General features: G+C 30.8%; 1 protein-coding gene across 5 annotated transcripts in view; it reads right to left on the bottom strand.

Moving 5' to 3' along the window:
- Positions 1-14,720, bottom strand: part of LOC105216826 (uncharacterized) — a 128,713-nt gene that overhangs the window by 29,128 nt on the left and 84,865 nt on the right. The window contains exon 1 of one of the 5 annotated variants that reach the window (XM_011191515.3): positions 6,730-8,114. The exons of 2 other annotated variants lie outside the window; for them this stretch is intronic. The gene's annotated coding sequence lies outside the window, so the exon portion shown is untranslated. 2 more of the 5 variants (XM_011191513.3, XM_054233183.1) reach the window with 2 other exon arrangements.

Raw genomic sequence — 14,720 nt, forward strand, 5'->3', positions numbered from 1 at the left:
CGATCAATGTTGTAGACAAAAAGTAAACAAATTAAATTGAGTTGTTGAAATTGGTATTTAGGTGCGCAGCAGTATAAAAAAAAATTAAAAAAAAATATATTTAAAAAACAAGATTTTTTTGTTTAGCATATAAGATATTAATTTCGCAGTGCTCTTAGGGTACGTTTACATATCTTTAAATTTGGAACAAGTTGGTTAACGAACTTTGTCGGACAAAAAAATAAGTTTATCCAAACATATCTTAGTCAGTGCTGAAAATCACCTTCAACTCGCAAATGAATAAACAATTATCTGGAAAAAATTTAAATTAATACACATAAATTAAAATCCTTTAAAACGATCGCAAGCGCTGTAATTGATAAACAGAAAACAGCTGTTGCTGTCAATAAAACAGCAACAGATAAATGTCCACTCAAGTAGGTGGACTTTGAAGAGCAAAACCGTAAGGTATAAATTGCAGCTACTTAAAGAGATACAAAGTCGAGTGGCCAGACAGGCAAGAACACAAAAGTGTCAATAAGCCAGGCGATAAACAAATTGAACAAACAGTAAGACAGAATAAAAAAAAACAATAAAAAAACAACAAAAAAAAACAAGACAAACAACAGCTTATCAAAGTAAAAAACGCAAAAGAGTAATAAAATAAAACAGAACGTAAAAATAAGCCAAGAGTAATGAAAACTGATTTATATGCAGATGATATGTAAAATAAATAAACCAGAAATAAATTCGCAATGAAAAATAAGAGCGCAGCGTAACAATTGGTGATAAATAAATAAAATAATAAAACGACACTTAATACGTTTGTTAAACAAAAATCAGCTGATATTTATTTAGATGAAGGTGGGGCGCTGATAAAGAAATATTCAAAAGCAAAATATTGTACTATAACTAGAGGACAAAAGATAAGAAAAAGATATGTGTAGTATATAACAAAAGGCAAGAAACTACTAGTTAAGAGCAATAACAAACTATTGCAGAGAATTTGATTTGTGGCTTGAGGGAAAATATGACAAATAGTAACTGTTAATGGGTTGCATCCGACATATCAATATCGACTTTACAAAAACCATCTATTTTATATACATAACGAGTGATAAGTTGTTAAAACTATCACATAAATTAAAAATCGTATATTCCCGTACAAGCTGCAATAATATGACAGGCGCAATAAAATGTATACGTTATCACCTTACTTTATGAAACACGCAATTTCACATATCACATAAACTAAAATACAATCATTACTTCCGTTTACGCAGCGAAATTGCGTGAAAAGGGAAATGGAAATTGAATAAAACGAAAAAAGTGTGTAAATTGACATTGTATTATTGGGAGAGCACGCATTTAAAATACAAAAGCAAATACAAAATATATAAAATGCATGTGTAAAGAAAAAGAAAATTAAAAGAAATAAATGAAGAGCTGTAAACGGAAATGCGCTATATACTGCGCATAGAGTAAGCTTTGAAGACATTTGGATCATCTATATGAATTCACATACATATTTATATACATAAGAATACTCCATATACATACATATGTATGGAGACCAAACGAAAATGTAATATTATACTTAAAGCTTTAATTGTATAGACTACTTATATGATTAATGATTACCTAATTAAGCAATTCAAAAGTTCAAGTATTGTCTGCGCACTAGAAAATGCATTAAAATAAAATAGTGGGAATAATAGGAAGTGTCGCAGAATTAACATATAACAAAATATAATTTTTTTTTAATTGTTTACCAAATTTATTATTAAAAAGATTTTTAATTACATTTTTAACAAATATATTATTAACAAGAAATTAAATATTAAAAATTGAAAAAAATTTTGTGAGTCACTCACAGTGCAAACGCGACATAAGTTTCATAATTTTTATCGATCGATTTTCGATAAATATATTGCTGCATTCCTTTTGAAATAGAAATTATAATATTTTGAAACTAGTCTTATACAATAATAATTTGTTATAATAACATACTCTCATTTAAAATGCGTAATTCTCTGATTAAATAACATATATTAAGAACATGTAGTATCATTTAGTATCAATCATTGCATTTCATTTGCTTCTATAGCATTCTCTTCTTGCAAGACATACAATATTTCTGCACTAACGACTGTGGAAAACACCCTAATCTCTTTATTATTCATTAAACATCTGCTAATCGAGTGATTGAGACGAGTATATCGCAAATTCCAACAGTGAATTTATTTAAAAATGCGCAACACTCCCACATTTCTCAAGTGTGGCAAGCTTAAAGTGAAGCCGTAAGAGTATTTACAGAAAATAAAAATATTTATGCAAATACTGACATCGGATCAATGAAATACGAATAAGCATGCTAATTGAATTTAAGCGTGTTGAACTGGAATTAAGTAGTTATATATATGTAGAGATATTGAAGTTTTTTATTAAATCAGTGTTGATAAGTAGAGAAATACAAATTACAAAAAATGTGTTCCTAAAATATTTTGGCATTGAACCTAAAGCTTTTTGGAACGAAATTCAATCAAAGATTTGTTATAAATCAAAATAAAATATTTTCGCAATAGCATCGAGATCATTGAAGAATCTAGTCAATACATCATACATACACTTTATGCACTTGATGACGAGTCTTTATCGTGTGTAGTACTTTTTCGCCCTCTTTTTTAACCCATTAAATAATAAAGTATTTTTCCACTCGCAAATTGCTCATTTCTTTCGTTCAATTTGTTTCCAAACTTTTATTTAAATCAATTAAAAACACCAACACGATTTAATTACTTTTAATTGCAACAAAAAGTTCCGCTTAAATGTGAAATTGTTTGTGTAAATGCGATATAATGACAGAATGCAATAGACCGATAAGTGTATTGCGCTTGGCAACAACAAACCTCAATACGAATAAAAGTTTTTTTTTTTACGTTTTGTTGCACATTTTAAATGTGTGCTGAGAGGTTTACAAAAAGCAATAATAAAAACGACACACTTCAGATATGTATGCCGGGAGAAACTTTTGTATTTTATGGGTAAATAAATTTTTTATTGGTAAATAGCAATTTTACTGTTACACACACTTAAGAGTATGTTTTTAATTATTATTTTCTGAAAAAAAACACGTCTAAAGTGTCACATATGGGTAAATTGACGCCTCGACGTCTGTTGTATTTATGTTTTGTACCCACATATTGCTGCACACACAGCTGTTAGCTGTGAGTTGTATGTACAAAAGATATGCCTGTAACCATAGCAGAGTAATTATTAAAAAATTACCCCGTCAAGTTCTCAAATTGCTTTTTATTTCCCACAATTTAATCATTTATGACAGTATTGCATGACACGCGACGCAACAACTATACAATATTTAGAAGAAACCGCACTAAAGCATATTTTGTAATAAAATAGCACGTATTGGGTTTTGTTGTTGTTGTTTATGCGGTATAAAACATTCCCCAATTAATTTTGAGGAATACTGCCCATGTTTACAGTCCTTGGCCGGATATGTATCCGGGTCCATTACGTTTATGTAGAGAACTACATTTATATATCCCAATAAATAAAATTGGAGTTCAGATAAAATCATAAAAAATTATAATTTTTCCCCTTTTGACATTATCAAAACTAGTTAAATCTTTAACGGCGACATTTGACATTTTTAAAATTAGTTAAGGTCCAAACCCAATGCTGGCTGGCTTTGCTTGCTTTCAACGACTTTGCGTACTTTGAATGCTTGTATGACCAAAGTTTGACAGTTCCCACAGCAAAGCAAGCAAAGCCAGCCAGCATTGGGTTTGGACCTTTACATTTTTTACGGCTACATCCACAGCCTTGTTGTGTTGAAATTGTTTTCTTTACTAATTGAGAAAAGAAAAATCACACAACGAATTTATTTATTTGCATTTAAAAACAGCTTAATCAATGTAAACAATAATATTTTCCGTGATTTTTACTTTCAAAATCATTAAAGCAATCGTAAAATCATTAAAAGCAATCGTTAAATCACTGAAACAAATAAAGTACTTTAAGTCATACACGAGTAACTTACAGTGACTAATTAAGTTCAGGGCATAAAAATTAATTGGAAAATCTATCGCGTGTTTTTATAGTTACAGAACTGCAATTTCTATTAAAACACACAAAAATAAGCCTTTTTTTGGTATTTAGATCTTGACACGTCAAATATCACACGTCATGTATATTTAAGTTGTCAGTTGAAATTCATGTTTATTACATGGTGTTCACACTACAGCAATCCGTTTAACAAGATTTAAACCGTATTAAATTTATTATACTTAATTAAGTGGATATTATAATAGATCTCTACAAGTGCAGAAGTATAGAATTTTTTTAGAAATATTATTCGAAAACCTCTTAAAATAATTTAAATTCAATTATAATTTTTATTCTATCTTCAATTAATCCTAAAGGATGACTACTCAATCAATAATCTATGTGTGGTTTATTGGAATACACAACTAACCTAATCTAATTTTCTAGGTTTTATTGCATATTAAATTTCGTAAAAAATGCGAGAAATACACACAAAAAAATTAACATTTAAAAACATAAACACGATATTATCAAAACAAATTAAGAGAAACCCCAAAACAAAAAATCAGCAAACACAATAAAAAATACAAAAAATGTGTTTCATAAGAAACAGACTAGCAATTTAAAAACAACAAAGTAAACTAGTCGACTAAACCACAAAAACGAGATAACAAACGAATGCTAAACTACGTTAAAGAAACAATTTTAAACTCAAATAAAAAAAAAAAAACTTTAAATCCACTTTTATTCCACACACAAACATAGATATGTAAGAAAAAATAAAATGTTAAGAGCACCAAAAACAGCTAAATAAATACAATGACGTATTTAACACGTCGCGGCGCGCGAATACCAAAATTTTAGCGCCGAATTTCAGCAAAGCAAACGACAAAAATCGAAAAATCAAGCAAAAATTTGTGTGTGAAAAAGCAGAAAAAAGTACAAAATAAGTCACCATATGAGTGGGACCGAGATATATAGAAAAATATGTACATTTATGTGTGTAAATCTGTATGACAGTAATTAAAAAAATTCCACTGTATAAACTTACGAACAAGCACAAATATTCATTTGGTGACTTTACGAGCGAGTGCAATATCAGCAATTGACGCTACAGCAATAAAAAAACGCGAAGAAAAAACACTTTTATTGTGTGCTTTAAGCAAGACACAACAGCACAGCAACAAAATCGCGAAAAAGCACCAGAGCAAAAGTTGTTTGACTAGCGCAAGTAGTGAGTGGCGTTGACAACAAATAAAACAGAAGAAGAAAAGCTAAATGTAATTATAACAACAGTCTAACAACTTGAAACACTCGCGCACAGCGTTTGGAATAGTCTCAGTATTTGTACAAAAGAGCACACTTGAGTGTGTAAATTCGATAATTTTGCTACAGGATATGACATTACCGCACTCGTAAACGTGTAACAAATATAATTACATACGTATAAGTCAAGTGTCGTAAAGTAACCGCAGTAACAAACTTAGAAACTGCATTGTAGTACAAGGAGAACAAAAAAAAAAAAACAAATGAAAAACGTATGATGAAACACAGCATGCAAAAGTCACTATTAAACAGCTGGCCTGCTGACTGGCCCAGCAACAACACATACCACACAAATAAGAAACGACTACTGTGTGAATTGTATGTATGTATTTGTATTCTTGTGATGCAACCGAGCACACTGCACACTCAGCCATGCAACGCTGTCTGCGGTACTTGATTTAATTGACTTTTTCTTCTTCTCTACAAAAATAGCAATAATTCACTTTTTGTATTTATTTAACCATAGTATAATTTGCCACACACACACACACACGTTAGCATAGAAAAATCAAGAAAAAAAATGTGCGAGAGCAGTCAAAGCAGCGCTGTCAACGTCTTATCGCCGCTGTTCGAAAAGGTTAAAAACTTGTTTCGAGTCCATACAATGACGTTTGTCTGTCGACGACTGCCACTACCGACGTTTTGCGCTGACAACGTCTGCTGTTCGTTTAGATTTTAAACGAATGCCTTGCTGGCTGACTGGCTAACTAAAAACTGGCTGGCCGTGTAACTGCCCTGCTTATAGCTTGTATGGACTGTCTGCCTTTTGCCTATAAGACAGACAGACGATTTCGTGGTGGCTCTACACCTTACAACTGTTTTATTTTTATTTTTTTTTTTTACTTTTTATTTGAAGTAGCGTTGCTTGATTTATTTTTTCTCCAGCTATTTTAAGGTTTTTTTCCTTTATTTTCCCACGGCGCTCACTTTATGTAGCGCTACAGATTTTCACACGCTTCTTGTGTTTTCACTGCGGTGTGTTTTATTTTTTTAGTTTTATTTTAATTGGATACAGTAAAGCGGATATGCACATAAAAAAAGGTGGAGAAAATTTGTAGAAACTCTTGCTTGTGAAATTTTACAACAAACAAGTGAAAATATTAAATATAAAATTTATGTTTTATACAATTTTTTATTTTTTTTTACTATATTAAAATTTCACGCACACACATTTTTTTCGAGCGTTTTTTTCAGACTTTCTCGTGATTTCACACGCTCTGTTACACGCGCTTTACAAACACCAAATTTAGGGACAATGCTGGAATTTCAACACACACACACATACACAAAAACGCAACTGATAGCTACTCATATACGTATTATGTTAACAAAACTTTTATGTTTTTTCGTATTTCGTACTTTTTTACTTCACCTTTTTTCCACTTTAGCACTTATGCTCTCTGCTGCTTCTTCCGCGATTTTTAGCGAACGTCGTTTTCAATTCTAAATACGCTGACTGCTGACGGCCGCTGCTCGTCGAACAAAGACTCAGCACACACACGCACACGTCTGCTTGTGTATTAGTATTAGTACTTCACTGCTCAACTTGTATGTTAATGTTTTATTTTATATTGAGGTTTTTTCACTTCTTCACTTTATCTTCTATTTTACAATATGATTTTTTAGCTTTTTGCTGCTGCTTTTATGCAAGCGTTTTGCCTTAAAACAACGTTTTGCACTCACTTTATTGCTGGCGTTTTTTTTCTCACATTAAAATTTGTATGTATACTTTGTAGGCGTTTAAGATTTTCTCATTATTGTAGAAATGCATATAAAACACATACAGATATGTATTTTTTAAACACTATTTCATTTGTAACCATATAATTTTAGTGTTTCACACACACGCGTAACGCGATTTTTTCTTTTTTACTTTGGCAAAATTTAATTTATGGAAAGAAAGCAGAAAAAAATCACAATCACTGTTAAGTATTAAGTATTTTAGTAATACTACTTTTCACTGCCTGCTCCGTTGGCATCCGTTTCAAACGAGTTACGAGGCTAGACTGAGTGCTGAACGAGCGCGCTGAGTGCTACTTGTAGTAGCGCTGCTGTCGCCGTGAGAGCGTGAACATTTGCTAGCCAGCCTGCTGCAAATTGTCAGCAAACGCTCACCGCCAATGTACTGGGAGCATGTGTGCTGTTGGAGCTACAAGGCGCAGTTGCGGGTAGCACTCAAGCACTTGGAGCGCATTAAAAATCTCAAAGATATGCACTGCCACCCAGTAAAATGTGGTGTGACTGCTCAGCTCATTAATTTTTTTCTCCTACTACAATGTTTAATACGCTACTAAAACGTTTAATGAGCGGCACTTGTGCGCTCTGCGTTTGCGAAACGCTTGCCCTCACCAGGTACTTTGTTTGTACGAAAAAAATGAATAACTTTTACGCGTTTGCGCAATTCGTGTGTTACTATACCGTAAGCTGTGCTAAATTTCCAAACAATTCAAAAAGCCAGATTGGAAGCAACAGCCAGTGTTAAGTTCTCTTCTAGGAAATACCAAATAATTAATATTAGTTTAATGAAGTTAAATACCATATTATTTATTATTCACTAGAACAACTATTTATTTTTAACGTATTCCACACAGACCACACTGTTCAGCTGTCATTTATCGCAGCCATCTGAATACCAAAATGCTTGCCTATTGTCATTATGCATAATTACATATTTGCGTTCATTAAACTCATTAAATTACTATTGCAATTAGAATTACTAAATTGAATTAATTAAGTTTTGTTTTAAAAAATATAAATAAAATAATATTATTAATGAGATTCCCTAGTATAAGTATAATCTCGAACCGGATTGACGAGTTTTTAGCAGCGATAACTTTGCAAACTACAGAATATATTAAGTGAGCGTAATAAATAATGCATATTCGCAAAAATACCGCAATATAACTCGTAATTCTATGAGATCAGCGTTATTTTTATATCATCTGCAATAAATATGAAATAAAGCTGGTGTAATTCAATAGACTTGTAGAACTGTATAACAATATTTGAGCTGAATTGGTAAAATTTCCGTAGCGATAACTCGAAACCTTTATAAATGAAGAGATTGGAACAAATTCAGCGGTATAACTCAAAATAAGATCATTGCTATTTTTGGTTATAGTGAGAAACACGCCACTGTTTAATGGCTTTATATGTAAATATATACAGTAACCGATTGGCGAAATTTCAGTTGTGATAACTTTGAAAGTAATCTAATAACAAGAGAGCATGAAAGATTTCAGCGTTATAACTCAAAAAGTTCAAGAGTTTATTGCTATTATTGTATACTGCTATGATTTGGAACAATAAATTTAAAAACCTTATATTAAGAATTTTGAAGATGTCAATATTTACCATATTCGTATGAGTTCTTAATAGGTCAGTTTTAATCAACAACTGATAAACCGTTCTACGTAATGCTTCGTTGCTTAACGTAATCATAAATATTGACATATATATCGTTAGCATTTAGCGGTTTAAAAATCTGTATATTTGTCAGAAAAGTATGATGTTGAAAGGATTATAAGGATTACGAAGAAACCCCATTACCCATTACACCGACTATTGTAATCATACAATGTGCAGTAACTTGTGATTTCCTGCGAGAAAAGTATTCGTATACTAAATTCCAATCTATAAAATCTAGAGAGTGTGAGTACAAAAGAGAGAGAGAGAGACAGAGAGAGCGTGTAAAAGTCTGAAAAATATATTTGCTGAATCAAAATTTTCGCTCAGACTGATGCGAACTAGTTAATGCAGAGGACCTCTTTTGCAGAAAACAGAAATACCAGACGATGAATGAATTTTCCCAAAAACATATAGCAGTAAGCAATTGCATGAAGAAAACAGATTTCCACACTAAATCGAGTGGGCTTCATTGAGAAAAATATTAAAGGATTTTTTGTTTAAGATTTTTAAAGTAATGAAATGTTACTTTAAAATTTTGGTAGACTAAATGGTGATTATTTGTTTAATGTTAAATGGAAATGGTGATAGAGCGTTACTAAAACAATGGGAAAGTTGGTTGACCGAATAAGGAGCTACAAATATTTATATTCAGAATATTATTTAAAAAAAAATTGAATAAATTATTAAAAAAATTTAAATAAATTATTAAACTATTTAAATTAATTGAAAACATATAAAGAAAGTTAAATAAACTATACAACAAAATATAAATAAATTATAAAAAAACTTTAAATAAATCATTAAATAAATTATTTAAAAAATTGAAATAAATTGCTAGAAAAAAATTAAATAAAGAATTCAATTAATCTTAAAGAAAATATATAATTTAAAAAAAAATTATTAAAATTTTTTTAATTTTTAATAAATTTATGAAATAAATTGAAAATATATAAAACAAAGTAAAATAAATTATTAAACAAATTTACGTAAATTATTAAAATAAAATTTACATAATGTTAAAAAATGTAATAAATTATTAAAAAAATGTAAATAAATTATTAGAAAAAAATTTAATAAATCATTAAAAAATGTTAAATAAATTATTATAATAACAAATAAAAAAAATTATAAAATTATGAAAAAAATTTAAAAAAAAATTGTAAATAAATTATTATTAAAGAAATTTACAAAATTTAATAAATTATTAAAAAAATTAAATAAATGATTAAAAAAAACTAAATAAATTATTAAAAAAAATATTTTTTTTAATAAATACATAAAATGTAGTGTTAGTAATATGAATAAATGCTATTTTCAGTAAAGTGGACTAACAAAACCACTGAGTCTATATTACCTGCAAGCTTATATTACGATAACAGCTGCTTTGTGGACCTTGTAATTTTATATAAAATAACAAAAAATATTGAGTAAAAGCAGTTGACAAGTGTGATTGCACAATTACAAAATTACAATATACAGTTATAGTGAAATTTTATAGAAACAGTGAAACTGAGAGAAAGGTGTAAAGTGAAATAAAAGCGAGTGCCACAAGGTAGCTGTGAATCAAAAACAAAAAACAGATAAAAGCAGAAATGACAATAACAACACATAAACAATATAAGTACTAAACAAATATGCGGCTTTAAATTTCTTTAATAGCGTAATAAGCGCTTTTAAATTAGCAGAAGCAAAAATTCTATTTGACTTAATGTTTATATATGTATTTATCAAGTAGCAAACCTTAGAACCTTTAACTTGTGTTTGCCATGTAGCACTCATACGGTATTCCAACAAATTTTCCATAGACTTTGACTAAACTGCTAATAAATGCTCATTTGTGGTAGTGTGGCGGTATAAAGATAATGAATAATGCCAGTGATGCATGAAGGCGCGTGCCTGGCTAGCATGTCCAACACAAATGGGTGAAAAGAAAAAAGTAAAATTTAATAATATGAGTGGTATTATTTTTAGTGCCGTCCCAACACTTTTCTTGAGTACTTTTCGTATTAACATACATATGAGCCATTATATTATTTTAATACAGTGTGATTTTAATCCAGTTTGCCTTGTTTCAACGTTTCACAGCTTATTCGGCGTTCAAGTGGAATTTGATAAGATTATATATGTATGTATGCAAAAAAAAAATAATAATAATAACACTGTTATTTATATGACAGTCTGAAGGCGCCATAAAACAAGTGTTTAAAAACGTCACTAGCGCAACCCATATTGTTTGCTCGGATTTTCCACACACTCTTCTTTTTGTGTGAAATTCAAGAATGAGCTGAACAAAATAAACAAATAAATAATAAGGTGCTACTGGTTGTGTCAGGCCATTTAATGTATGTATATAGTACATAGACACATTAAATATACATTTGCTAATAAAATTAAAATTCCATTCACAATTTTCTTCTACTGAAACAACAAATATGACCACAAACACAACAAAGCTAACATAAGTAAATAGCTTTAAAACGTTAAAACACAACGGAGCTTTGTGCGAAAATTGCAATCAAAATAAAATACAAGATTAAAAAATATTTTAAAAACAACTACAATAAAAGAATAATGAGAAATTTTTAAACTACAAGAGGGAAATCTTATTGGGTAAGTAAATATTGCAAACACATTTTCATATAAATTTATTTTCTATAAATATGAAGTGATCTCTTTTAATTAAATCCAAAAATATTTACTCAATGAAGAAAATAGTATTGAATATATTTGTTGTTGTAGCTATCCATTCAAGCACTTCCTCTTTCAATGTCCAGCATTCGCCAGATTTAGGTTAAACCACCTCGGTAGGCACATCTTCGGCGAACCCAGTGAAGTGACTGGAATCGACATTAGCCGACTAAAGAACTTTATTACAGAGTCCAAGCGCTTTGTCGTATCATAAAGGTCTTGTTGATCCATGATCCTAACCCAACCTAAAGTATTTACTAATGAAGGAAATTTTAATGAACATATTTGTTGTTGTAAAATTAGAAAATATATCTCTACCAACAATTTATAACTTCCTTATTTGAATCTTCAAAGATTGCTAACGCTAGCATTCATCATAGAAACAAGAGAAAAAAGTCACAAAACATGCAACACTTTGTGTTCTTCTCCTTTGACTCTCTCAAGATTTCTGCAAGCTATAAAACATATCTTGAGAACACTAACTAGTTCCATGCAGCCTTTTCTGGACAAACCCCATACGTTTTTTCATTCCAGATTGGATTTTCAAGAACAGTTTTGCGGTATAGAGGCAGGTTAGCGAGAGTCAGTTTCTGCTCTCTCAATTAGTTCCGCCCTCTTAATTAGTACCGCTCTCACAAATTCTTCAGCTGATTTGAAACCAATTGGATATAAACGTTACTCTTTTAACAGTTCATACCTGAATTTGTTTCTCCCTCCCACCCGCGATAAAAAGATATATATACAGAGACAAAACATTAAGAAATCAGATTTTGTGGAGATATTATAGATAGTCTCTCTTAAAAAAACTTGGACTAAAAATATTAGTGTGAAAGGTAAGAAGAAACCAAAAATACGTTAAGGGAGATTAGACTAACAATAAAACCAGGCTTCCATCGACCATGACAGAAATTTGTATAAAGAAGCTAAGAGTTTGAAAGAATATCTGAACAACAAAAAACTTTCAATATCGATAGATATAACCATTTGTAGAGTAAGTCTTATAAAATAAATGTTAACTATATCAAATTTGTGACGCGTGAGTTGAGAAATTGGATGGCGGGTTCGACTTCACTGATGAGTTTATAATCATGGAAAATGCTTTCACTATCGCTATAGCTACCATATCTACCCAAATATCTAAGAGCATGCTTTTGCATATGATAACATCAATACAAAAATCTAAATTTTTACCATTTTCTGATAAAATATAAAATATTCGATACGCTCATTATTGTTCCTGTAAGTAGCAGACTTAGGCCGCTATCGCAGTTAGAATCGACATGTCACTTTTATCAAGCGTTCACTCTAATTGTGAGTAGTACTGCTTCCGTTTGCAAGAAATTTATAAACAATACTCCAATATCATATTTGAAATCTGTGTTCATTTCATACGCTAGCCAAGACTAGCTTGTGATTCATCAGTGCTTTTTTTGCGTGATATTTAATTTGCAATTCGATATGGCAAGTTCGTAGAAACAATCAACACAATATGCTGACAAATATGTTTTCAATAATATGAGAGTTAACTTTTTGCGCTACAAAACACAAACATAATGAATTAATGAACAAAGTAGTGATCGCGGTTTGTGAGACTACGTCAGCATTTTAGTTTGCTTTAGGAAAGGTAAACAACGAGTATATAAGAAGGTTGAAAAAGGGCATAATGACACTCATATAATTTCGTTAATGTACTGTGAGTGTACTGTGAAGTCATATTACTACGATGGGAGTGCTTTTTATGGCATGCTAAAAAATCAAGTTCTAAAGGAAATTTGAAAATGTGTTTTGTTTTATTTGTATCGTAAAGGACGTAATGGAATATATGTATTAATTTTAAATGATGCTGAGTGGTTTTTACAAGATTTATAAGCAATATCTTAGTATCTGGTCGATTTATCAATTAATTTAGAACGACAAAAAACGACAAATAATCCAACATACATGTAATGAGGGAGGTTTAATTATAAACCCATTGATCTAGAATAGGTAAGCGATTTATGCTTATTTTTGTAACACTCCAAGATCGAAGCTACGGCAGCGTTCATTATTTGAAGTCTTAAATTTTTAAAACCGATGTGAAAGAGCTTTCTACTTTAATTTTGGCTAGAAATTTGTCATTTCAGGAAATTATAAAGTAAAACTGGTCTAAAATCAGTAATGTAATTTCACATCATGCGCTCGACTTCTTTGTAATCCTTCTTTAACCGCTGCCACCGCAAAACTATGCGTATATTCCACCGCAATCTCATAACCTTTCCTTATTGAAATCCGTCGTGCGAAATGGAGATGGTTCGGGCACACGCAGCGTAACCTCCAAGATAACAACACAAGAACAGCATTAGAGTGGAATTCTCAAGAGAGTCGCAGACAAGGGAGGTCAGGCTGATCCTAAGGTTCTACGTTACCGGAATTGAACCGGTTTTATCCGGCCAAGGGCTGCATTTTCGACGATCTAACCCTGTTTGGATTGGAAAGTACTACTCCTAAGTGAGGTCAGCCAATTCATTGAGGCAGCAAATATCGGGCCGTTCCTGGAGACAAATCACATTTCTAGCTTTATGTAAATAAATTAAATTACATTTTATTATTGAGACCATTTGTTCCATCAAAAACAAAGTTGGTAGAATTGAAGAAAGTGATCAAACTCGCTAAATTTATTGTTGCTTTCACAATTAAAGATTTTGACAAGGAAGCAGCACTACAGATAGAGATCAGAGAAATGGCGAATCCAAGACGGCGCATTTTTGATGATAAGTTCTCGTAGTTAAATTTTTTTTAACATTTTTTTTTAATTACTTGATTGCATTTTCACAACCATGAAGCCACGCTTTGTATCCACTTTGACTCATAACTGTACTTGTATATAAAATTATCAAGCACGTGACATCCACTTCATATTTTCACTGATTTGTTGCGATTCCTTAAATGATCACATGCAATTCATTAACACGATCAGACGAGGTCTGCATACATGAGACTTTACAGCAGGCATTCATTAAAAAGAAAACTATTTGCCGTATACGAATTGCAAATATGACAATTGTGACGTCTTTGACAGGAGAAATTTGCATAATTAATGTAAATTAAATTGTTTGTCTTCAAACGTCAAATATTTATCTACTACATATGTAATAAATAGCCTAAGATATGTAAATATAACAAATCATCGTTCATATCCACACATAATAACCGATCGACAACTTTTTAATTCTTACAAGTAACAGCACACTTAAAATTGATCGATTACTTAAGCA

Source organism: Zeugodacus cucurbitae, chromosome 6, assembly GCF_028554725.1.
Source record: "Zeugodacus cucurbitae isolate PBARC_wt_2022May chromosome 6, idZeuCucr1.2, whole genome shotgun sequence".
In the NCBI taxonomy this organism is placed as follows: domain Eukaryota; kingdom Metazoa; phylum Arthropoda; class Insecta; order Diptera; family Tephritidae; genus Zeugodacus; species Zeugodacus cucurbitae.